Consider the following 23,938-nt stretch of genomic DNA (forward strand, 5'->3'; position numbering starts at 1 on the left):
GCAAGTAAATTCAAGTGGAATTCAATGCTACTTGAATTTTACAAAAATCTGTATTGCCTTAAATGCAGATTTTTTGTATTTTGCTTTAGCATTGATTCAGAAAAATGGCGGCTGCAGGTCTTCACTTTTCTGAACCATAGAACGCCATCAAAATGTTTGAAAAAAAACTAACTTATTGTTATGGGTTTACCATGACATGGAGGGGCCAGAAGACCCCAGTGTCTGATTTCACCTACTCCTGCACGGATTAGAAGCACTTCTTCATATTAAACTGTGCAGGCCTCTGTTAGCAGTCCAGGAGTTAAATTCTTCAGCTTAAAGTCTCCCTGCTTTGATGATCTCAGCTGTGCAGTATTGACCACTCCCCTCTCCGATTGATTGCCAGTGTAAGGCCAGGGTCACACTAGCGATGAATATGGACGAGTGCTATGTGATAAAACATGTAAATGTGGCCTTGATTTTTTGGGTCACAACTAAATTGTGTCAACAAGTTGGCTATGACACAAAAAATTATTTTTTGGCACACTCGCATCTGGTGTCTGGGACAAAAAAAAAAAGGTAGATTTGCACATTCTTAGATTGCAATGACCTGGCTGTAGTAGGCAGCGTGAACAAGCAAATAAATGTTAAAATAAAGGGGCTATGGATTGCTTTAGAATAAAAGGAACAGGTATCAGGTGAAGAAAAAAAAAGTCACAGAAAACTGCAGCTGGATATATAATAAATAAGCAGCAGCAGACAGTAATGGAGCTTTTGGAGGTATGCAGTGAGAGCTATGTACTCACATACAGTGCCTGCAGGCCTTGCACTGATGTGGATATGCGCACATAGACTCCACTGCCTAGCTAGCGCTGCAATCCCCCCCCCGAATTAGCCCTAAAAAGGACTGTTTGTTTCTCAGCAGTTGCGGACTGAACAGTTGCAGACCTACACTATTATAAGGACGATTCTGACCCTATCTCAGCAGCAGCTCTCCCTACACTCGCTGAGTCCGGAGCAGAATGCGGCGGGGAGGGCGGCGCCAGGTCTCTTATAGACCTGATGATGCTGTTCAGCCAGCCAATCACTGTAATACCACAACAAAGATGGCTGCAGCATTATAGTGCATGGCTGACAATCCCTGCACTAACATTGGCGCTCTAAAGAGTGCCAGATTTGCAGGGCGGAGACGCAAGCTCCCGCCGAATAATCCCAAAAATACTCGGTGCTCTCCGAGTACACTGATCATAGAGATTTTTGGAAGTGCATTTAAACAGCAAGGTGGATTGCTGTTGAGGGGAAATAGAGAAAAAAAAAATCTATAAATCTTCAGCATAGCGAGTGTGACCTGAGCGTAAGTGTAAACGGCGGTAAGTGTGACTTGTGATTCAGTGAAGAGGTATTTGGAAAGCCTTTAACAAATACCTGTGTGAGTTGCTGAATTGGGAGTAGCTATATTCACAAGGGGTTAACTTAGGGTGGAGGCTCATAATTAAGGGGTTATAAGGGGCAGCCGTTTGGGGCTCAAGTCCTTTTTGGAAGTGCATTTGAACAGCAAGGTGGATTGCTGTTGAGGGGAAATAGAGAAAAAAAAATCTATAAATCTTCAGCATAGCGAGTGTGAGCGAGCTGAGTGTGACCTGAGTGTAAGTGTGAATGGCGGTAAGTGTGACTTGTGATTCAGTGAAGAGGTATTTGGAAAGCCTTTAACAAATACCTGTGTGAATTGGTGTGAGTTGCTGAATTGGGAGTAGCTATATTCACCAGGGGTTAACTTAGGGTGGAGGCTCATAATTAAGGGGTTATAAGGGGCAGCTGTTTGGGGCTCAAGTCCTTTTTGGAAGTGCATTTGAACAGCAAGGTGGATTGCTGTTGAGGGAAAATAGAGAAATTTTTTTTTATAAATCTTCAGCATAGCGAGTGTGAGCGAGCTGAGTGTGACCTGAGCGTAAGTGTGAACGGCGGTAAGTGTGACTTTGGATTCAGGGAGTTTCCAAGGGAGGAATTACTGAATTGCTGTCTGTTTTTTATTAATACTTTGTATTTATTTTTTATATAACGTTTCTGTGTGGTGCAATCCCCATTAGGAAATGTGCTCCACTATTGTTAATGCCATCCAGTGCACATCTTGCCACATGTATGCAATCCTTGATCAGCCGGTTGAGGGTACATACTGCTCTGCGAGATGTGAGCATGTTGAGCATTTGGAAGCCCAGATTTTGGATCTAAATGTGCAGCTGGCAACACTGAGATCCATTGACAACATGGAAAGGAGTCTTCTGCTCACTGAGCAGACACTCAATGGGATAGATGAGGGGGGATGGTAGGATGGAGCTGCAGGACAGTGAAGTAGCAAGCTGGGTGACATTTAGGAAGCGGGGTAGAGGGAAGAGTGCCAGGGAGGCTAGTCCTGATCTGACACACCCTAACAAGTTTGCTAAGTTGGCAGATGAGGGGGATGCCAGTACAGGGGTAGCACTGCTGCAGCCAGGCATGTCCTCTGAAAGCCGGAGGAGTGACTGCTCCAGTAAGGAGGGAAATAGGAGAGCAGGGCAGGCCAGACAGGTACTGGTAGTGGGGGACTCAATTATTAGGGGAACAGACAGGGCAATCTGTCACAAAGACAGGGATCGTCGAACGGTGTGCTGCCTACCTGGCGCTCGAGTCCGACACATCGCTGATCGGGTGGACAGATTACTGGGAGGGGCTGGTGAGAACCCAGTGGTCATGGTGCACATTGGCACAATTGACAAAGTTAGAGGTAGGTGGAAGGTCCTTAAAGATGATTTCAGGGAATTAGGCTGCAAGCTGAAAGCAAGGACCTCCAACATGGTATTTTCCAAAATACTGTCTGTACCACATGCCACGCCAGAGAGGCAATGGGAGATTAGGGAGGTTAATAAGTGGCCCAAGAACTTCTCAGTTGGCTACAGGCTCTACGCTAGGGATGGGCTGCACCTCAATGGTGAAGGTGCAGCTGTGCTGGGGGAGAAAATGGCTAGAAGGTTGGAGGAGTGTTTAAACTAGGGATTGGGGGGGAGGGTATTCAATTTATAGGAGGGGAAGATAGTGCAGATAGAGACCTGGGCACAAATAAGGAAGGTGGGGATGGCGGTGGCATGGGAGGTGGGGTTAGAATAGTTAATAATTTAAGAAAGAATAGAGGTACAGAGAGAAACATCAAGTGCATGTATACTAATGCCAGAAGCCTCGCCAACAAAATGGACGAATTAGAACTAATGTTGTTGGAGCATAATTATGACATGGTGGGGATATCTGAAACATAGCTGGATGAGAGCCATGACTGGGCTGTTAACTTGCAGGGCTGTAGCCTGTTCAGAAATGACCATACAGATATGCGAGGGGGTGGGGTGTGTCTATATGTAAAATCGTCCTTAAAACCCATCCTGCATGATAATATAGGTGAATTTAATGAAAATGTAGAGTCCCTGTGGGTCGAGATAAGGGGAGGGAAAAAAATAATAAATTACTGATAGGGGTTTGTTATAAATCTCCAAAAATAATGGAAGCAATGGAGAATATCCTCGTAAAGCAAATAGATGAAGCTGCGACTCAAGGAGAAGTCATTATTATGGGGGACTTCAACTACCCTGAAATAGATTGGGGAACAGAAACCTGCAGTTCCAGCAAAGGTAATCGGTTTTTGACAACTATGAGAGACAATTACCTTTCACAACTGGTTCAGGACCCAACAAGAAGGGGGGCACTGCTAGACCTAATATTAACCAACAGGCCAGACCGCATATCAAATATAAGGGTTGGGGTCACTTGGGGAATAGTGATCACAAAATAATAAGTTTTTGTGTATCCTTTAATAAGATGTGTAGTAGAGGGGTGACAAGGACACTAAACTTCAGGAGGGCAAATTTCCAACGGATTAGAAAGGATCTTGGTGCAATTAACTGGGACGATATCCTGAGACATAAAAATACACAAAGAAAATGGGAGACGTTTATTAGCATCCTGGATAGGACTTTTGCACAGTATATACCGTATGGGAATAAACATACTAGAAATAGGAGGAAACCAATATGGCTAAATAGAGCTGTAAGGGGCGCAATAAGTGACAAAAAGAAAGCATTTAGAGAATTAAAGGAAGTAGGTAGTGAGGAGGCATTAAATACATACAAAAAATTTAATAAATTCTGTAAAAAGCAAATCAAGGCAGCAAAGATTGAGACAGAGAGACTCATTGCCAGAGAGAGTAAAAATAATCCCAAAATATTCTTTAACTACATAAATAATAAGAAATTAAAAAATGATAGTGTTGGCCCCCTTATAAATAGTCTGGGTGAAATGGTGGATGAGGATGAGGAAAAAGCCAATATGCTAAACTAGCTATTGAACCCGTTCTATGCCCGAGTGGCGAGCATTTATATTAGTATATGGCCTCCATCCTGGTATGTGCTGCTCTCATCTTGCTCTCCCATCCTGTCATGTGCTGCTCCATCCTGCGCCCCCATCCTGTCATGTGCTGCTCCATCCTGCATCCCCATCCTGTCATGTGCTCCCATCCTGCGCCCCCATCCTGTCATGTGCTGCTCCATCCGGATTCCCAATCCTGTCATGCGCTGTTGAATCCTGCGCCCCCATCCTGTCATGTGCTGCTCCATCCTGAGTCCCTATCCTGTCATGTGCTCCCATCCTGCACCCCCATCCTGTCATATGCTGCTCCATCCTATACCCCCATCCTGTCATGTGTGTGCCCCCATTCTGTCATGTGCTGCTCCCATCCTGTGCCCCCATTCTGTCATGTGTGCTCCCATCCTGTGCCCCCATTCTGTCATGTGCTGCTCCCATCCTGTGCCCCCATTCTGTTGTAATGTGCTGCACCCATTCTGCCTGTTCCTGTTTCCAGGATGTATACAAGGAAAAACACTGGAGTACATGTCCATACATAGTTAATACAAGTTTATTAGAGCAAGAAAATCACAAAATACAATTAAATACAAAAAATCAAGACAAAATGTCACTTATTCAGATTGAGAGGAAACCAAGTAGCACAGATCAAAAACTAGTGTGGGTCTCGAAGTTTCCGCCCCCGGAAGAAGCTAACGCGAAACGCGCGTAGGGGTAACGGTGTGGTCCTCTGTCTGACGCCAATATATGGGTAAGAACCTGGGGGGTACTTGGTTATTTCCATGACACTCCTGGAGCCTGTGTACAGGGCTCTTGCACTGTCCTCCATGTGATACTTTTTCCCTCCTGTTGTAATACCCATGTACACTTGCACTATGCACTTTATGGCGGTATATGGCGTTTTTCGAGACCGACACTAGTTTTTGATCTGTGCTACTTGGTTTCCTCTCAATCTGAATAAGTGACATTTTGTCTTGATTTTTTGTATTTAATTGTATTTTGTGATTTTCTTGCTCTAATAAACTTGTATTAACTATGTATGGACATGTACTCCAGTGTTTTTCCTTGTATACATCCAGTTTTCTTGGAGTGTCCTAAAGTACCGTGTTAGGTATATTTCTCCACTGGAAGCTCTCCCCATTGTGGTGTTGGGCATGGTGGAGAATAGCCAGACTGTACCCTTCTTTTTGGGCTTTTTTCTCCTGTTTCCATTCTGCCATATGTTGCTCCCATCTTTCTCTCTCCGGCTCTACTGCCCGAATGCGGCTGTGCTGAGTGCGGGCGGCTGTGCTGAGTGCGGGCGGCTGTGCGTGGCTGTGCTGAGTGCGGGCGGCTGTGCTGAGTGTGGGCGGCTGTGCGTGGCTGTGCTGAGTGCGGGCGGCTGTGCGAGGCTGTGCTGAGTGCGGGCGGCTGTGCGTGGCTGTGCTGAGTGCGGGCAGCTGTGCTGAGTGCGGGCCGCTGTGCTGAGTGCGGGCCGCTGTGCTGAGTGCGGGCCGCTGTGCTGAGTGCGGGCAGCTGTGCTGAGTGCGGGCTGCTGTGCTGAGTGCGGGCCGCTGTGCTGAGTGCGGGCGGCTGTGCGTGGCGGTGGTGAGTGCGGTCCGCTGTGCGGGCGGCTATGCGTGGCGGTGGTGAGTGCGGGCGGCTGTGCGTGGCGGTGGTGAGTGCGGGCAGCTGTGCGTGGCGGTGGTGAGTGCGGGCGGCTGTGCGTGGCGTGGTGAGTGCGGGCGGCTGTGCGTGGCAGTGGTGAGTGCGGGCGGCTGTGTGTGGCGGTGGTGAGTGCGGGCGGCTGTGCGTGGCGGTGGTGAGTGCGGGCGGCTGTGCGTGGCGGTGGTGAGTGCGGGCGGCTGTGCGTGGCGGTGATGAGTGCGGGCGGCTGTGCGTGGCTGTGGTGAGTGCGGGCGGCTGTGCATGGCAGTGCTGAGTGTGGGCGGCTGTGCCTGGCTGTGCTGAGTGCGGGCGGCTGTGCGTGGCTGTGGTGAGTGCGGGCGGCTGTGCGTGGCGGTGGTGAGTGCGGGCAGCTGCACATGGCGGTGGAGAGTGCGGGCGGCTGTGCGTGGCTGTGCTGAGTGCGGGTGGCTGTGCGTGGCTGTGCTGAGTGCGGGCGGCTGTGCATGGCTGTGCTGAGTGCAGGCGGCTGTGCGTGGCTGTGGTGAGTGCGGCCGGCTGTGCGTGGCTGTGGTGAGTGAAGCCGGCTGTGCGTGGCGGTGCTGAGTGCGGGTGGCTGTGCTGAGTGCGGGTGGCTGTGCTGAGTGCGGGCGGCTGTGCGTGGCGTTGCTGAGTGCGGGCGGCTGTGCGTGGCTGTGCTGAGTGCGGGCGGCTGTGCGTGGCGGTGGTGAGTGTGGGCAGCTGTGCGTGGCGGTGGTGAGTGCGGGCAGCTGTGCGTGGCTGTGCTGAGTGCGGGCGGCTGTGCGTGGCTGTGCTGAGTGTGGGCGGCTGTGCATGGCTGTGCTGAGTGCGGGTGGCTGTGCGTGGCTGTAGTGAGTGCGGCCGGCTGTGCGTGGCGGTGCTGAGTGTGGGCGGCTGTGCTGATTGCGGGCAGCTGTGCTGAGTGCGAGCGGCTGTGCTGATTGCGGGCGGCTGTGCTGAGTGTGGGCCGCTGTGCTGAGTGCGGGCCGCTGTGCTGAGTGCGGGCGGCTGTGCGTGGCGGTGGCGAGTGCGGGCCGCTGTGCAGGCGGCTGTGCGTGGCGGTGGTGAGTGCGGACGGCTATGCATGGCGGTGGTGAGTGCGGGCGGCTGTGCGTGGCGGTGGTGAGTGCGGGCGGCTGTGCGTGGCGGTGGTGAGTGCGGGCGGCTGTGCGTGGTGGTGCTGAGAGTACGGGCGGCTGTGCTGGGGGCCTGAGCAGGCAGGGACACCGGCGCGCTCTGGGGGTCAGGTGCCCGAGTCGCCGCTAGCTCAGGCCCCCGGCACTTGCTATATTTACCTATCCCCCGTTCCACCGCTCCGTCTTCCAGGTCCTCTGGCTGTGACTGTCCAGTCAGAGGGCGGCGCGCATTAAGCGCGTCATCGCGCCCTCTGAACCGAACGTCACAGGCGTCCGCGCTTTCCGGCGCCATTTTCTTGAAGACACGCAGTGTGTCTTCAAGAAAATGGCGCCGGAAAGCGCGGACTGCGCAGGCGCCGATTCCGGGAGCAGGGGGACATTCATGGCCTGGAATCGCATCGGTGGAACGGGACAGGTACAGTAAGTATTGCATACTCACCCTCCTGGCTCGTCCCTGCTTCTCCGTTGGAGATCACGGTGTGCGTTCAGTGCTTACGCATGCCGCGATCTCCTGGGAGCGTCACTCTGTGGGGTCCAGACTGCGCCAGCGCTTGCGCAGTCTATAAAGGCTTCGGACAGAGTGACGCTCCCAGCGTTATATTATAGATGACTTTTTTTCATCAGTATTTACAAAAGAAAATCCCATGGCAGACAAAATGACTAGTTATAAAAATTCCCAATTAAATGTCACCTGCTTAACCCAGCAGGAAGTACGGCGGCGTCTAAAAATCACTAAAATTGAGAAATCTCTGGGCCCGGATGAGATACACCCACGAGTACTGCAGGAATTAAGTACAGTCATTGATAGACCATTATTTTTAATCTTTAAAGACTCCATAATAACTGGGTCTGTACCACAGGACTGGCGTATAGCAAATGTGGTTCCAATATTCAAAAAGGGGACAAAAAGTGAACTCGGTAATTATAGGCCAGTAAGCTTAACCTCTACTGTGGGTAAAATCCTGGAGGGCATTCTAAGGGATGCTATACTGGAGTATCTGAAGAGGAATAACCTCATGACCCAGTATCAGCACGGGTTTACTAGGGACCGTTCATGTCAGACTAATTTGATCAGCTTCTATGAAGAGGTAAGTTCCGGACTGGACCAAGGGAGCCCAGTGGATGTAGTGTATATGGACTTTTCAAAAGCTTTTGATACGGTGCCACACAAAAGGTTGTTACATAAAATGAGAATAATGGGGATATGTGAAAATATGTGTAAGTGGATTGAGAGCTGGCTCAGGGATAGGAAACAAAGGGTGGTTATTAATGGAGCACACTCGGACTGGGTCGCGGTTAGCAGTAGGGTACCACAGGGATCAGTATTGGGCCCTCTTCTTTTTAAAATATTTATTAATGACCTTGTAGGGGGCATTCAGAGTAGAATTTCAATATTTGCAGATGACACTAAACTCTGCAGGGTAATCAATACAGGGGAGGACAATTTTATATTACAGGATGATTTATGTAAACTAGAAGCTTGGGCTTATAAATGGCAAATGAGCTTTAATGGGGATAAATGTAAGGTCATGCACTTGGGTAGAAGTAATAAGATGTATAACTATGTGCTTAATTCTAAAACTCTGGGCAAAACCGTCAATGAAAAAGACCTGGGTGTATGGGTGGATGACAAACTCATATTCAGTGGCCAGTGTCAGGCAGCTGCTACAAAGGCAAATAAACTAATGGGATGCATTAAAAGAGGCATAGATGCTCATGAGGAGAACATAATTTTACCTCTATACAAGTCACTAGTTCGACCACACTTAGAATACTGTGCACAGTTCTGGTCTCCGGTGTATAAGAAAGACATAGCTGAACTGGAGCGGGTGCAGAGAAGAGCGACCAAGGTTATTAGAGGACTGGGGGTCTGCAATACCAAGATAGATTATTACACTTGGGGCTATTTAGTTTGGAAAAACAAAGACTAAGGGGTGATCTTATTTTAATGTATTTGGAGCGCCCCCAGACACAGGGCCACGGGGTACTCGGTACCGGGCCTCTCGGTCTCAGTTCTGGGTTTGTCACGGTGGCTAGACCCGGTCTGTGACCCTGCTAAGGGGCGTCCAATGAAAGGTGAGGGTGGTGGTGCGTGGTGCAGGTCGCGATGAATGACGAGGACACAGGGTTGCAGTCTCTTTACCTCTTTACTGAAGGCTTCAGGGTCCTCAATCCAGAGCATGGTTAACAGGGCGAGAGAGACCGGCCGGTTCGATGGCACCTCCAGAGTTCCCTTTGCAGGTGGAAATCTGTGCCTACCTTCTAGCGCCTGTGTGTTGTAGTACTTCCCTGCTGAGCACCACGGGATAGTCCTCACAACTGTTGTGTCTATTTCTGGTGTTATTTCCCACAACTCTTGTCTGTTCTGATCTTCTTCTCCGTCCCCCAGATGATATGGATAGGACGCACCCGTATGACAGGAAGGCCTGGAGTTCTTCCGGGACCCTAGTGTCGCCCCTCTCCCACAGTTGCCCCCTATGTCTTCTTAGGTGTTTTTGGTGAGACAGCCAACCTAAAACCAACTGTCCTGCCTCTGTTTGAAGTATTGCTTGGAATCTAATACTTCCTCGGCATTCTGGCCACTGGCTACGCGCCTCAATAGGATGTTGCCTCGGTCTTACAGCACGACTCCTATTGGTATTATCTCCTTATTGCTGCGATTTCGTTTCTCACTGCTTCACAATAAACCTCGCTTCTTGTCCTTTCTTGAGATACCGCCGCGATGTAGTGCAGGCACGGTTCCTTAATGTTCTTTTCTGTTCGCTAGGCCTCTGTCAGGATCCCACCCCTGACAGGGACCCCCCTGAATCTTCCCCTGCAACACCCTCTGCCACAGGATGTTGCTTGGTTCCAACCCAGTCAGCTTTCTCCCTAACTTTCTGCCTAACCCCCAGTTTTACCAGATTGTGAGGAGTGGCCTAATACATAGCGCCCTTAGCTCCCCCTGGAGGCCAGACTGTGAAGTGTATTGGTGCCTGTGATACCTGGTCAGGTGAACTCCTTCAGTGCCATCAGACGTACCATCACTCCCCTTAGCGGCGGAGCATCAGTACTGCAACGACCAGGACTCTGGGGCACTGCACATAATTATATGAGGGGACAGTACAAATACCTTTCTGATGATCTTTTTAATCATAGACCGGTGACAGCGACAAGGGGGCATCCTCTACGTCTGGAGGAAAGAAGGTTTAAGCATAATAACAGACGCGGATTCTTTACTGTAAGAGCAGTGAGACTATGGAACTCTCTGCCATATGATGTTGTAATGAGTGATTCATTACTTAAATTTAAGAGGGGACTGGATACATTTCTCGAAAAGTATAATGTTACAGGGTATATACACTAGATTCCTTGATAGGGCGTTGATCCAGGGAAATAGTCTGATTGCCGTATGTGGAGTCGGGAAGGAATTGTTTTCCCCAATGTGGAGCTTACTCTTTGCCACATGGGTTTTTTTTGCCTTCCTCTGGATCAACATGTTAGGGCATGTTAAGTTAGGCTATGGGTTGAACTAGATGGACTTAAAGTCTTCCTTCAACCTTAATAACTATGTAACTATGTAACTATATGAGATACTCGGGCGAGTAACGAGTAGTGGCGAGCACATTCACTCATCACTAATCCCTAAATTTCTTTTGTCTCTCAGTTAGTTTCTGGAGACGAGCTGCTATGATATCTCTCAAACAGACTACAAAAATACATGAGGTATTCAGGCCCTCCAGTCTCTATTCAAAACACATTCAAATGTAGCAACAATGTGTATGACAATATACAGCAATAGTGAAAACTTTAGCTAAAAAGTCCAGCTCTGGTGTGAAATAAACACTAAATGTAAAACAGAATCATGGGTCTCTGAGTTATTGTGCCTCTTTCTATCTGTTATGCGTTTGTCTAGGCTTCAGCACATGACCTGTTTGCTTTATCCTACGACTGCCTTTCTTTGCTGGGTGCACATGTTTCACAGGGTTTGGGGCAAACTCTAGAGATAGAAAAATTGAAAAAAAAACCACACATACTGTAAGGATACAACCTTCCCAAAACCTGTCAGATGACAAAAGCACTAGCAGGATGCAACAGGCCCCCACTAATAAAGGCAGGGGCAGAGCAGGTGCTAACTACTGATAGAAATGCAGCTCCCCAGAGTCCTGGTCGTTGCAGTACTGACGCTCCACCACTAAGGGGAGTGATGGTACATCTGATGGCACTAAAGGAGTTCACCTGACCAGGTATCACAGTCACACACTACATTTCGCACTCTGGCCACCAGGGGGAGCAAAGGGTTCTATGTATTAGGCCACTCCTCACAATCTGGTAAAACTGGGGGCTGGATAGGAAGTTAGTCAGAAGCTGACTGGGTTGGATCCAGGCAACATCCTGTGGCAGAGGGTGTTGCGGGGGGAAGATTCAGGGGGGTCTTTGTCAGGGGTGGGATCCTGACAGTGATCTAGCGAACAGAACAGAACGTTACGGAGCCACGCCTGCACCCGTTGCGGCGGCATCCTAAGAAAGGAAAAGAAGAGAAGTTTATTGTGGAGAAGTGAGAAACGAGATCGCAGCAAAAAGGAGATAAAGCCAGTAGGAGTCATGCCGTAAGATCGAGGCAACATCCTATTGAGGCGCGTAGCCGGTGGCCGGAACGCCGAGGAAGTATTTGGCTCCAAGCATTACTTCAAACAGTGGCCGGACAGTTAATTTTAGGTTGGCTGTCTCACCTAAATCACCTAAGCAGACATAGGGGGCAATTGTGGGAGAGGGGCGACGCTAGGGTCCCGGAAGAACTCCAGGCCTACCCGTCATATGGGTGCGTCCTATCCATATCATCTGGGGGAAGGAGAAAGAAGAACATCAGAATAGATATGAGTTGTGAGTGAAGAACATCAGAAATAGACACAACAGTTGTGAGTAGGGTTGAGCAAAACGGGTCGGCCATTTTCAGAAGTCGCCGACTTTTGGCAAAGTTGGGTTTCATGAAACCCGACTCCTGTGTGGGGTCGGCCATGAGGTCGGCGATCTTCTGAATCTGGTATCGGAATTCCGATACCGAGTTCCGATATGTTTGCGATATCGGAAATCGGTATCGGAATCCACATTTAAGTGTAAAATAAAGAATTAAAATAAAAAATATTGATATACTCACCTCTCCGACGCAGCCTGGACATCGCCGCTGGTAACCGGCATCTTCCGTTCCTAAGAATGGCGCTTGAAAGACCTTTTGATGACGTCATGGCTTGTGATTGGTCGCGGCGGCCCACGTGACCGCTCAGCGACCAATCACAAGCCGTGACGTAATTCTCTCAGGTCCTAAATTCCTCATTCTAGGAATTTAGGACATGAGAATTACGTCACGGCTTGTGATTGGTTGCTGAGCGGTCACGTGGGCCGCCGCGACCAATCACAAGCCGTGACGTCATCGAAAGGTCCTTCACGCACTCATTCTTAAGAAGGAAGGCTACCGGAAAGAAGCAGGGCGCGTCCGAGGGTGAGTATATACATAATAGGAATATACTCACCCTCGGCTTCTTTCCACAGGCAACATCCTGTGGCAGAGGGTGTTGCGGGGGGAAGATTCAGGGGGGTCTCTGTCAGGGGTGGGATCCTGACAGTGATCTAGCGAACAGAACAGAACATTACGGAGCTGCGCCTGCACCCGTTGCGGCGGCATCCTAAGAAAGGAAAAGAAGAGAAGTTTATTGTGGAGAAGAGAGAAACGAGATCGGAGCAAAAAGGAGATAAAGCCAGTAGGAGTCGTGACTAGTGTTGAGCATTCCGATACTGCAAGTATCGGGTATCGGCCGATACTTGCTGTATCGGAATTTCCGATACTGAGATCCGATACTTTTGTGGTATCGGGTATCGGGTATCGCAACAACATTAATGTAATAATGTGTAAAAAAGAGAATTAAAATAAAAAATATCGCTATACTCACCTGTCCGACGCAGCCGGGACCTCAGCGAGGGAACCGGCAGCGTTGTTTGTTTAAATTTCGCGCTTTTACTTGGTTACGTGAAGTCCCGGCTTGTGATTGGTCAGGGCGGCCATGTTGCCGGGACGCGGACCAATCACAGCAAGCCGTGACGAAATTACGTCACGGCTTGCTGTGATTGGTCCGCGTCCCGGCAACATGGCCGCCATTAACCAATCACAAGCCGGGACGTCACGGGAGGCTGGACATGCGCGTATTTTGAAAAGCGCGCGTGTCCAGCCTCCAGTGACGTCCCGGCAACATGGCCGCCATTAACCAATCACAAGCCGGTACGTCACTGGAGGCTGGACACGCGCGCTTTTTAAAATACGCGCGTGTCCAGCCTCCCGTGATGTCACGGCTTGTGATTGGTTAATGGCGGCCATGTTGCCGGGACGCGGACCAATCACAGCAAGCCGTGACGTAATTTCGTCACGGCTTGCTGTGATTGGTCCGCGTCCCGGCAACATGGCGCCATGACCAATCATAAGCCGGGACGTCACTGGAGGCTGGACACGCGCGCTTTTCAAAATACGCGCATGTCCAGCCTCCCGTGACGTCACGGCTTGTGATTGGTTAATGGCGGCCATGTTGCCGGGACGCGGACCAATCACAGCAAGCCGTGACGTAATTTCGTCACGGCTTGCTGTGATTGGTCCGCGTCCCGGCAACATGGCCGCCCTGACCAATCACAAGCCGGGACTTCACGTAACCAAGTAAAAGCACGAATTTTAAACAAACAACGCTGCCGGTTCCCTCGCTGAGGTCCCGGCTGCGTCGGACAGGTGAGTATAGCAATATTTTTTATTTTAATTCTTTTTTTTACACATTAATATGGTTCCCAGGGCCTGAAGGAGAGTTTCCTCTCCTTCAGACCCTGGGAACCATCAGGAATACCGTCCGATACTTGAGTCCCATTGACTTGTATTGGTATCGGGTATCGGTATCGGATTGGATCCGATACTTTGCCGGTATCGGCCGATACTTTCCGATACCGATACTTTCAAGTATCGGACGGTATCGCTCAACACTAGTCGTGACGTAAGATCGAGGCAACATCCTACTGAGGCGCGTAGCCGGTGGCCGGAACGCCGAGGAAGTATTTGGCTCCAAGCATTACTTCAAACAGTGGCAGGACAGTTAATTTTAGGTTGGCTGTCTCAACTAAATCACCTAAGCAGACATAGGGGGCAATTGTGGGAGAGGGGCGACGCTAGGGTCCCAGAAGAACTCCAGACCTACCCGTCATACGGGTGCGTCCTATCCATATCATCTGGGGGACGGAGAAAGAAGAACATCAGAATAGATACGAGTTGTGAGAGAAGAACATCAGAAACAGACAAAAATAAAAGTTGCTCAACCCTAGTTGTGAGGACTATCCCGTGGTGCTCAGCAGGGAGGTACTACAACACACAGGCGCTAGAAGGTAGGCACTGATTTCCACCTGCAAAGGGAACTCTTGATGTGCCTTCGGACCTGCCGGTCTCAGCCAGCCCTTTTATCAGTACTCTGGATTGAGGATCCTGAAGCCTTCAGTAAAGAGGTAAAGAGACTGCAACCCTGTGTCCTCGTTATTCATCGTGACCTGCACCATGCACCATCATCACACCTTTTATTGGACACCCCTTAGCAGGGTCACAGACTGGGTCTAGCCACCGTGACAACCCCAGGACCGAGACAGAGAGGCCCGGTACCGAGTACCCCGCGGCCCTACGTCTGGGGGCGCTCCAGAAACGGCCACCCACACTACCAGATTATGGAAGTAGTGTGGGTTTAGTGGGGGTTAGTGCGGGCCTGCTGCATCCTGCTAGTGCATTTCTCATCTGACAGGTTGTGGGAAGGCTGTATCCTTATGGTATGTTTTTCAATCTCTAGTGACGTTATCACCTAAGACCTTTTAAGGCTGATGCTCAATCACGTATTTCTCAGCATTATGAAACTAGTGTTCAGACACTCTGTGCTTTGGAGTTTGCTTAAAAAGTTCTCACAGGTAGCTATCTCCTCTGTAAACTCCTGTGCTTTCTGCAGGCTGTATCCGTTTTCTGTTTCAGACCTGCTAAATAAACTTTTGTCTGCTGTAAGCATAAAGAATTGTTATCTAGACTTATTCACACATCAAATGATTGTGCATTAGAGTGTATCTTGTCTACATACAAATTTGCTTCTTTATGTCTGCTGCAAGAAGCTATCCACAGTTTGATTAACCCTTCAGCTGCTGTAATCATTACAAACTCTCCTTTGCATTAGTTCATATTACAAACACAGCTTCATTTACTGATAATATGTCTTCAGTTCACTAGTTCTGTATCTTCTGGTGTCTCCTGCTCCACTTGTTAGCTTGCTGTCATGAGGTCCACTGTGCAATCTGCCATGTTGAAATTTTTCATGAAAATCATTTTTGCACTGAAATGAGCTCACTAACACTCACTAAAATCGTTTTGGGTTTTTTTTGCCTGTGAGGCTCCTCTTGGTACATTTACGCTTTTGAGTAGCATCTGGAATGTCTCTCTGAAGCATCCAACAGTAGTCTGCCATCATTGTAATGCTCCATTTTCCCTGGCATCTTCTTTCCATCGCTTTAATGTCCTGGTTGAATGGTTCACCTTGCTCTTCACTCACAGCTCCCAAATTTTCAGGAAAGTAGTCAAGGTGGGAATGGAGGAAATGCAGTTTCAAACTCATCGGGCAACCTAAAGCTTGAAATGCTTTCAGCATTTCAGTATTTGAAGCATTCCCCATCTCTTGGAAGTGATTTTACAAATTGCTTCATCAAGCCCAATTTTATGTGGAGAGGTGGTAGAAGAACTTTAAAGGGAGGATCCAAAGTTTCTCAGAGGACATTTTTTTCACCGACTGTGAACATTCTCGGCTGCCAACTCTTCTTGGTCCATTGATTTTGTCGGTTTCGACTCTCCCGACACAGAAAATAAGGGTATTTGGTATACCCAGCTGTTGACTGAGCAGCATGCACAAGACCTTTAAATCCCTACACACTTGCCAACCTTAATCTTCATATTTAGCCCCTTTACGACCAGAGGTATTTTTGGTTTTGCATTTTCATGTTTTGCTCCCTTTCCCAGAGCCATAATTCTTTTTCATTTTTTGGTCAATATGGCCATGTGAGGGCTTGTTTTTTGTGAGAAGAGTTGTACTTTTGAACGACACTATTGGTTTTAACATATCGAGTACAGGAAAACAGGAAAAAAAATTCCAAGTGTGGTGAAATTGCAAAAAAGTGCAATCCCACAGTAGTTTTTTGTTATGCTTTTTTATGTTCACTAAATGCTAGATCTGACCACCACCATGATTCTCCAGGTCATTATGAGTTCATAGACACCAAACTTGTCTATGTACTTTTTATCTAAGTGGTTAAAAAAATCCAAGCTTTGTTAAAAATAAATAAATTATGCCATTTTATGATACCTGCAGTGTTTCCATTTTTTGTGATCTCAGGTTGGGAGAGGACTTATTTTTTTAATGCAATATTGTGGTGACCAAAAAATCGTAATTCTGGCGTTTTGACTTTTTTCTCACTACGCTGTTTAGCGATTAGGTTACTCTTTATTTATTGACAGATGGGGCGATTCTGAACACGGCAATACCAAATGTGTGTATGTTTGATTTTTTTATTGTTTTATTTTGAATGGGGCGAAAGGGGGTTGATTTGAACTTTTTTCCTTTTTTTAAAATTTTTTTATATTTTTAAAATCATTTTTTTACTTTTGGCATGCTTCAATAGGCTCCATGGGAGACTAGAAGCTGCAATAATCCGATCTGCTCTGCTTCATACAGGTGATGATCAGGTCACCTGTATGTAGCTGAATTACTCACTTGCAATGAGCGCCGACCACCGAGTGGCGCCTCACAGCATGCCGGCAGTGACAACCATAGAGGTCTCCTGGGCAAAGTAAGGAACAAGCTATTTTTCACAATGTCTGAACCACGAAAAAGACACTCCTGTTAACATTAAATTCCTGTTCTTGAGGCTTGATCTGAGTAACTCAACGGCATCTTTGGGAAGTCTTGTACTAAATCCTTAATCCCCCCTTGGGAAAAACATTTGGTCTTGTATCCTCTTCAAAATCGGAGCTTGATTTGTCATCTGGTTCTGGTATGATTTCACCTTCATCGGAGCTTGGTATCTCTTCCAAGGTAGCAGGGCCCTTGAATGCTGGTATGCCTGTTACATGGGGGATGGGACTAATTGCTGAGTGAAGATTGGGGTATAAAATGGAATGCTCCCATTTGGAATTAAACCCTTTCACATTGCATGAACAAAAACAACAGTCATCATCTTTTGCTCTCACTGTCCCATAGGATTCACAGAAAGCTTTTTTTCTTACCCTTGCGGAGGTCCTCAACACACCGTTTGCACACTTTATGAGTCCAAACTTTATCTTGATCTCCAAGTTTTATTTTGAAGTATGCGAAGTATTCTTTTTTCACAAATTCTGTACTATTCAGTTGTTGATTCAACACTATATATTCACTACAAATGAAACAGAAATGGTCACGCGAATTAATACACTTCTGCAAAGCCATAAAGCTAATTTGGGGAAACACGGTTGATGAATGAAATTCCAAAGCAAGTTTCTTGAAAGCGTAAGGACCTTTCATTATGTCACTAAACCCCTTGACTTCCAACAGCCAATCACACAGTTCCTATTGATGTTAATGGGAAAAGAAAATAAGCTGCCTGCCAATGATTCACACCAGTGTTTGCAGAAGAACCTACAAACATGGTAAAAATTGTTGGTACCCCTCGTATAATGACAGAAAAATCCACAATAGTCACAGAAATAACTTGAATTAAAAAAAAAGTAATAATAAATAAAAGATCTCTGAAAATGAACAAATGAAAGTCAGACATGGCTTTTCAACCATGCTTTCACAGAATTAAAAAAAAAATAAAACTCATGAAATAGGCCTGGACAGAAATGATGGTACCCCTGAAAATAATGTGACAAAAGGGACATGTTATATCAAGGTCTGTCCACTATTTAGCATCACAGGTGTCTACAATCTTGGAATCAGTGAGTGGGCCTGTATATAGGGCTACAGATACTCACTGTACTGCTTGGTGATATGGTGTGTATCACACTCAACATGGACCAGAGGAAGCCAAGGAAAGAGTTGTCTCAGGAGAGTAGAAATAAAATTATAGATAGTGTTGAGCATTCCGATACCACAAGTATCGGGTATCGACCGATATTTGCGGTATCGGAATTCCGATACTGAGTTCCGATATTTTTGTGATATCGGAAATCGGAATCGGAAGTTCCCAGTGTATGGTTCCCAGGGTCTGGAGGAGAGGAGACTCTCCTTCAGGCCCTGGGATCCATATTCATGTAAAAAATAAAGAATGAAAATAAAAAATATGGATATACTCACCCCTCCGGCGGAGCCTGGACCTTAGCAGTGTAACCGGCAGCCTCCGTTCCTAAGAATGCAGTGAGTTTAGGACCTGCAATGACGTCGCGGCTTGTGATTGGTCGCGTAAGCGGTCACATGAGCGGTCACGCGACCAATCACAAGCCGCGACATCATCGAAGGTCCTTCACTCTGCATTCTTAGGAACGGAGGCAGACGCTTGGAGCGGTGAGAGCCAGGGGCCGTCCGAGGGGTGAGTATATCAATATTTTTTATTTTTATTCATTATTTTATACATGAATATGGATCCCAGGGCCTGAAGGAGAGTTTCCTCTCCTTCAGACCCTGGGAACCATTCCAATATTTTGTGTCCCATTGATATGCATTGGTATCGGCGATATCCGATACTTTTTGGGTATCGGCCGATCCAATCTGATACCGATACCTTTGCATATCGGAAGGTATCGCTCAACACTAATTATAGACAAACATGTTAAAGGTAAAAGTTGTAAGACCATCTCCAAGCAGCTTGATGTTCCTGTGACTACAGTTGCACATATTATTCAGAAATTTAAGATCCACAGGACTGTAGCCAACTTCCCTGGACATGTGTTATGATCTGGTGACCTTGGAGCCGCATGAAAACTTTCTCTGGAGTCGGTGGAACCTGTACTGACCGCAAATCCTGAACTAACACCGCAACTAGAAGTAGCCGTGGGGTGTGCCTAACAAACCCTAGACACCTCGACACAGCCGGAGGACTAAATACCCCTATAGATGGAAATAGGAATGCTATCTTGCCTCAGAGCAGACCCCCAAAGGATAGGCAGCCCCCCACAAATAATGACTGTGAGTAGGAGAAGAATAGACACACACAGGTAGAAAACAGGATTTAGCAAAAGAGGCCACTCTAGCTTAATAGGAAAGGATAGGACAGATTACTAGGCGGTCAGTATTAAAAACCCTTCCAAAAATATCCACAACAGATAATACAAAAAGTTCCACAATCTAACTAAAGACATGGAATGTATATCTGCCACTCCAGAGAATCCAACAAGACTGAGAAAATACTGACACAATCTAAGCTGGACAAGAAAACACAAAGAATAGCACTGAACCGTGAAGCACACAGCATGTGTGCCACAGGAAAAAAACAGACACTTATCTTTGCTGATTTGGCAGAAAGGCAAGAGGAACCAGGCAGAGGTCCTACACCTCCCAACAACAATTGACAACTGGCAAAGACTAATGAATCCTGCACACCTAAATACCCCAGTCAGAACTGCAATCAGCAGACACACCTGACCAGGACTGCAACCCAGGGACAACTGCATTACCACCTACTACCACCGGAGGGAACCCAAAAGCAGAATTCACAACAGACGTGGACACAGGAGGAAAATTGATGACAAATCAAATAGACAGATAATATGAATGGTAACAAAAGAACCCAGAAACATTTCTAAACAGATTAAAGGTGAACTTCAAGCTTAAGGAACATCAGTGTCAGATCGCACCCTCCGTTGTTGTACGAGCCAAAGTTGACTTCATGGGAGATGACCAAGGAGGACACCATTGTTGAAAAAAATCATAAAAAAGCCAGACTGGAATTTGCCAAACTACATGTTGATAGGGAGAATGTCCTATGGACAGATGAGACAAAAATGTAACTCTTTTGCAAGGCACATTTACAGGGCTGGTTTTAGGCAAAGTGGGGCCCTAGGCAAAAGTTTAAAATAGGGCCCCAGATGCTAACATATTGTTCATCACACAGAAGCATTTCTGTTGTATTTACATGTGTTGAGTTCAGGCCGCTAAACGAGTGTGATTGACAATACTGAAGTCACTCGACGCTTGATTCCCGGCCTCTTTACACCAACTGAGAAAGAATGATGGGAACAGAACAATCACTATAAGATCAATCTGTCTCCATACAGTATCATATTATCAGCAGCACACAGTTTACAAGGGGGTGATGTGCTGCTGAGAACAATGATTTTTGTTCCAGCATAAACAATCCAATCACTCGATGAATATGCAGTATTTTGCTTGTTTAGCATAATAAACCTCATAGTCCTCCATATATTATAATGTGCCCCATAGTCCTCCATATAGTATAATGCACTCCTCATATTCCTCCATATAGTATAATACACTTCCCATGGTCCTCCATATAGTATAATACACTTCCTATAGTACTTCATATAGTATAATACACACCTTACAGTCCTCCATATATTAAAATATACTCCTCAGTCCTCCATATAGTATTATGCACTTCCCATAGTCCTCCATGTAGTATAATACACTACTCAGTCCTCCATATAGTATAATACACTCCTCATAGTCATCCATATATTAAAATATACTCCTCCGGTCCTCCATATAGTACAATGCACTCCTCAGTCCTCCATATAGTATAATAAACTCCTCATAACCCTCCATATATTACAATACACTTGGTCCTCCATATAGTATAATACACTCCTTGCAGTGCTCCATAAGGTATAATGCACCGCCATATTCATCCATGTAGTACAATTCACTTCCCATAGTATAGTGCACCCCATAGTTCTTCATATAGTATAATGTATTCCCCATAGTCCTTGATACAGTATAATGCAGCCCACACATAGTATAATGCAGCCACTTCATAGAGCATAATGCAGCCACCCCACAGAGTACAGAGTATAATGCAGCCTCCCCAGAGTATAATGCAGCCACCCCACAGAGTATAATGCAGCCACACCAGAGTATAATGCAGGTCCGCCATACAATATCATGTTACCCCATAGAATATAATGCAGCCCCCCCATAAAGTATAATGCAGCCCCTCCATAGAATATATGGTAGCCCCTCAGAGTATAACGCAGAGTCCCACAGAATATAATGCAGCCACTCCATAGAATATAATGCAGCCCCCTTATATAGTATAATGTAGACCCTCTGTAGAATACAATGTAGCCCTCCTCATAGAGTATAATGCAGCCCCCATAGAATATAATGTAGCCACCAGAGAATAAAATGTAGCCCCCCCATAGAATATAATACAGCCCACCCATAGAATATAATACTTCCCCCACAGAATATAATGTACCCCCATAGAATATAATACAACCCCAATAGAATATAATACAACCCACCCATAGAATATAATACAGCCCCCTATAGAATATAAAACAGCCCCCCATAGATTATAATGTACCCCCCACAGTATATAACACAGCTTACTCCATAGAATATAATGTACCCCCATAGTATATAACATAGCCTCCTCCATAGAATATAGTGCCCCTCATAGTATAGAACACAGCCTCCTCCATAGAATATAATGTAACCCCATAGTATAAAACACAGCCTCTTCCATAGAATATAATGTACCCCATAGTTTATAACACAGCCCCCCATAGAATATAATGTACCCCCATAGTATATAACATAGCCTCCTCCATAGAATATAATGTACCCCCATAGTATAAAACACAGCCTCTTCCATAGAATATAATGTATCCCATAGTATATAACACAGCCTCCTCCATAGAATATAATGTGCCCCCCATAGCATATAACAGCCTCTTCTATAGAATGCAATGTGCCCCCCATAGTATGTAACACAGCCTCCTCCATAGAATACAATGTGCCCCCCCATAGTATATAACACAGCCTCCTCCATAGAATATAATGTTCCCCCCATAGTATATAACACAGCCTTCTCCATACAATACAATGTGCCCCCCATAGTATATAACACAGCCTCTTCTATAGAATGTATTGTGCCCCCATAGTATATAACACAGCCTCCTACATAGAATATAATGTAGCACCCCCAATAGTGCCACAGTCCAATACTCACGGATATATTAAAAAAACAATCCTCACCTCTCCTCTTGCCCCGTGCTGCTCCCGCCTCCGGTCTCAGCGGCTGCACTGCCTGGGCCCAGCACACAGTGGGTGCGTGATGATATGAAGTCATCGCGCACCCTCAGTGTCAGAGGCAGAGGGGAATGATGGGAGAGGGAGCGTCAGCTGATTCTCTCTCCTCCATCATTGCTTTGAACTGTACTGGCGTCTACGATGCCAGTATAGTTCAATGCGGCAGCTGGATTCGGTGCTGGCGGGCTCACCTGCCTCACAGGCCCCATAGCGGCTGCATGATGTGCCACTAGCTGGGGGAGCGGGGGCCCTAGGTAGCTGCCTGGTCTTCCTGCCACTACGCCGGCCCTGAACATCAGCTCTATGTTCACAGATAGAAAAATGAAGCATATCAATAAAAGAACACTACTGTCCCTACTGTGAAACATGGAGGAGGCTCTGTTATGTTCTGGGGCTGCTTTGCTGCATCTGGTACAGGGTGTCTAGAATCTGTGCAGGGTACAATGAAATCTCAACACTATCAAGGGATTCTAGAGAGAAATGTGCTGCCCAGTGTAAGAAAGCTTTGTCTCAGTCACAGGTCATGGGTCTTGCAACAGGATAATAACCCAAAAGTTAACTTTCTGGATCTCGAGGTCAAATGTCAGGACGGGACACTATCCACATGTTTATATCGGAAGCCCACAGCTATAAACAGCTTATTGGAGTGTCGGAGTTTCCACCCTAAACATACCAGAGATGGGGTCCCGGTAGGCCAATTTCTCAGGGCAAGGTGAAATTGTACACAGGACTTTGATTTCAGGAGAGAAGCCCAGGATCTCACGACAAGATTTAGAAGTAGGAATTATCCCCAAAAATGCATCTCTCGTGCCTATCAGAGGGCCAACTCACAGACACAAGACTCCTTGCTTGTTTCTACTAAGAAGAGATCGGACAACTATGTGCGGTTAATCACGGGATACCATACCCAATGGCCTCAGGTAAGGAAGATTCTGAGGGAACATTGGAGGATTCTAACCACGGATACACAAACGTCTCAAGTGGTTAGTGCCCAGCCTTTGATGACGGCTAGGAGGGCTCCTAACTTTAGAGACATACTCACTAGGAGTCACTATACTAGGCCTACACAGAGACTTAATCGTGGAATTTCCCTCAGAGGCTCTTTTCCATGCAGGGATTGCAACGTTTGTCCACACATGCATCCTACCCGTGACTTTTTTCGCAATCCGACTGATCAAATGCAGCATAAACTTAAGGCATATATTAATTGTAAAACCTCTAATGTTATATATGCCCTTATTTGTCCTTGCCCTTGCATTTATGTAGGTCAGACTTCACAGGAGGCCATTGACGCTCGGGATATGATTTTGTGGACTATCTACTATGGATATCTCCTTATGGCTGGATACTGCTGCGGGCTTCCAGAAATACTCCATCTAGTGAAATCTGGACAACCTCTGGAGATTACGTCATATTTACGTGGCAATCATCTCCTAAATGGAGGGACCTGGTTATGGACTGTCGCTATGACTCTGTGGACTGAAATTTTGGTGGATTACTCATCTCCTTAAGGAACTTGCTTATCGTGGATTCTAATCTTGGACTTTTTTT

At 46.8% G+C, this 23,938-nt stretch overlaps 1 long non-coding RNA gene across 1 annotated transcript in view; it reads right to left on the bottom strand.

Moving 5' to 3' along the window:
• Nucleotides 1-23,938, bottom strand: part of LOC143818057 (uncharacterized) — a 57,833-nt gene that overhangs the window by 12,145 nt on the left and 21,750 nt on the right. Inside the window, exon 2 of the long non-coding RNA XR_013224288.1 lies at nt 17,428-17,573. This is a non-coding gene — a long non-coding RNA (uncharacterized LOC143818057). The remainder of the gene's footprint in view (nt 1-17,427; nt 17,574-23,938) is intronic.

The sequence above is a fragment of the Ranitomeya variabilis genome, chromosome 3, assembly GCF_051348905.1.
Source record: "Ranitomeya variabilis isolate aRanVar5 chromosome 3, aRanVar5.hap1, whole genome shotgun sequence".
NCBI lineage: Eukaryota > Metazoa > Chordata > Amphibia > Anura > Dendrobatidae > Ranitomeya > Ranitomeya variabilis.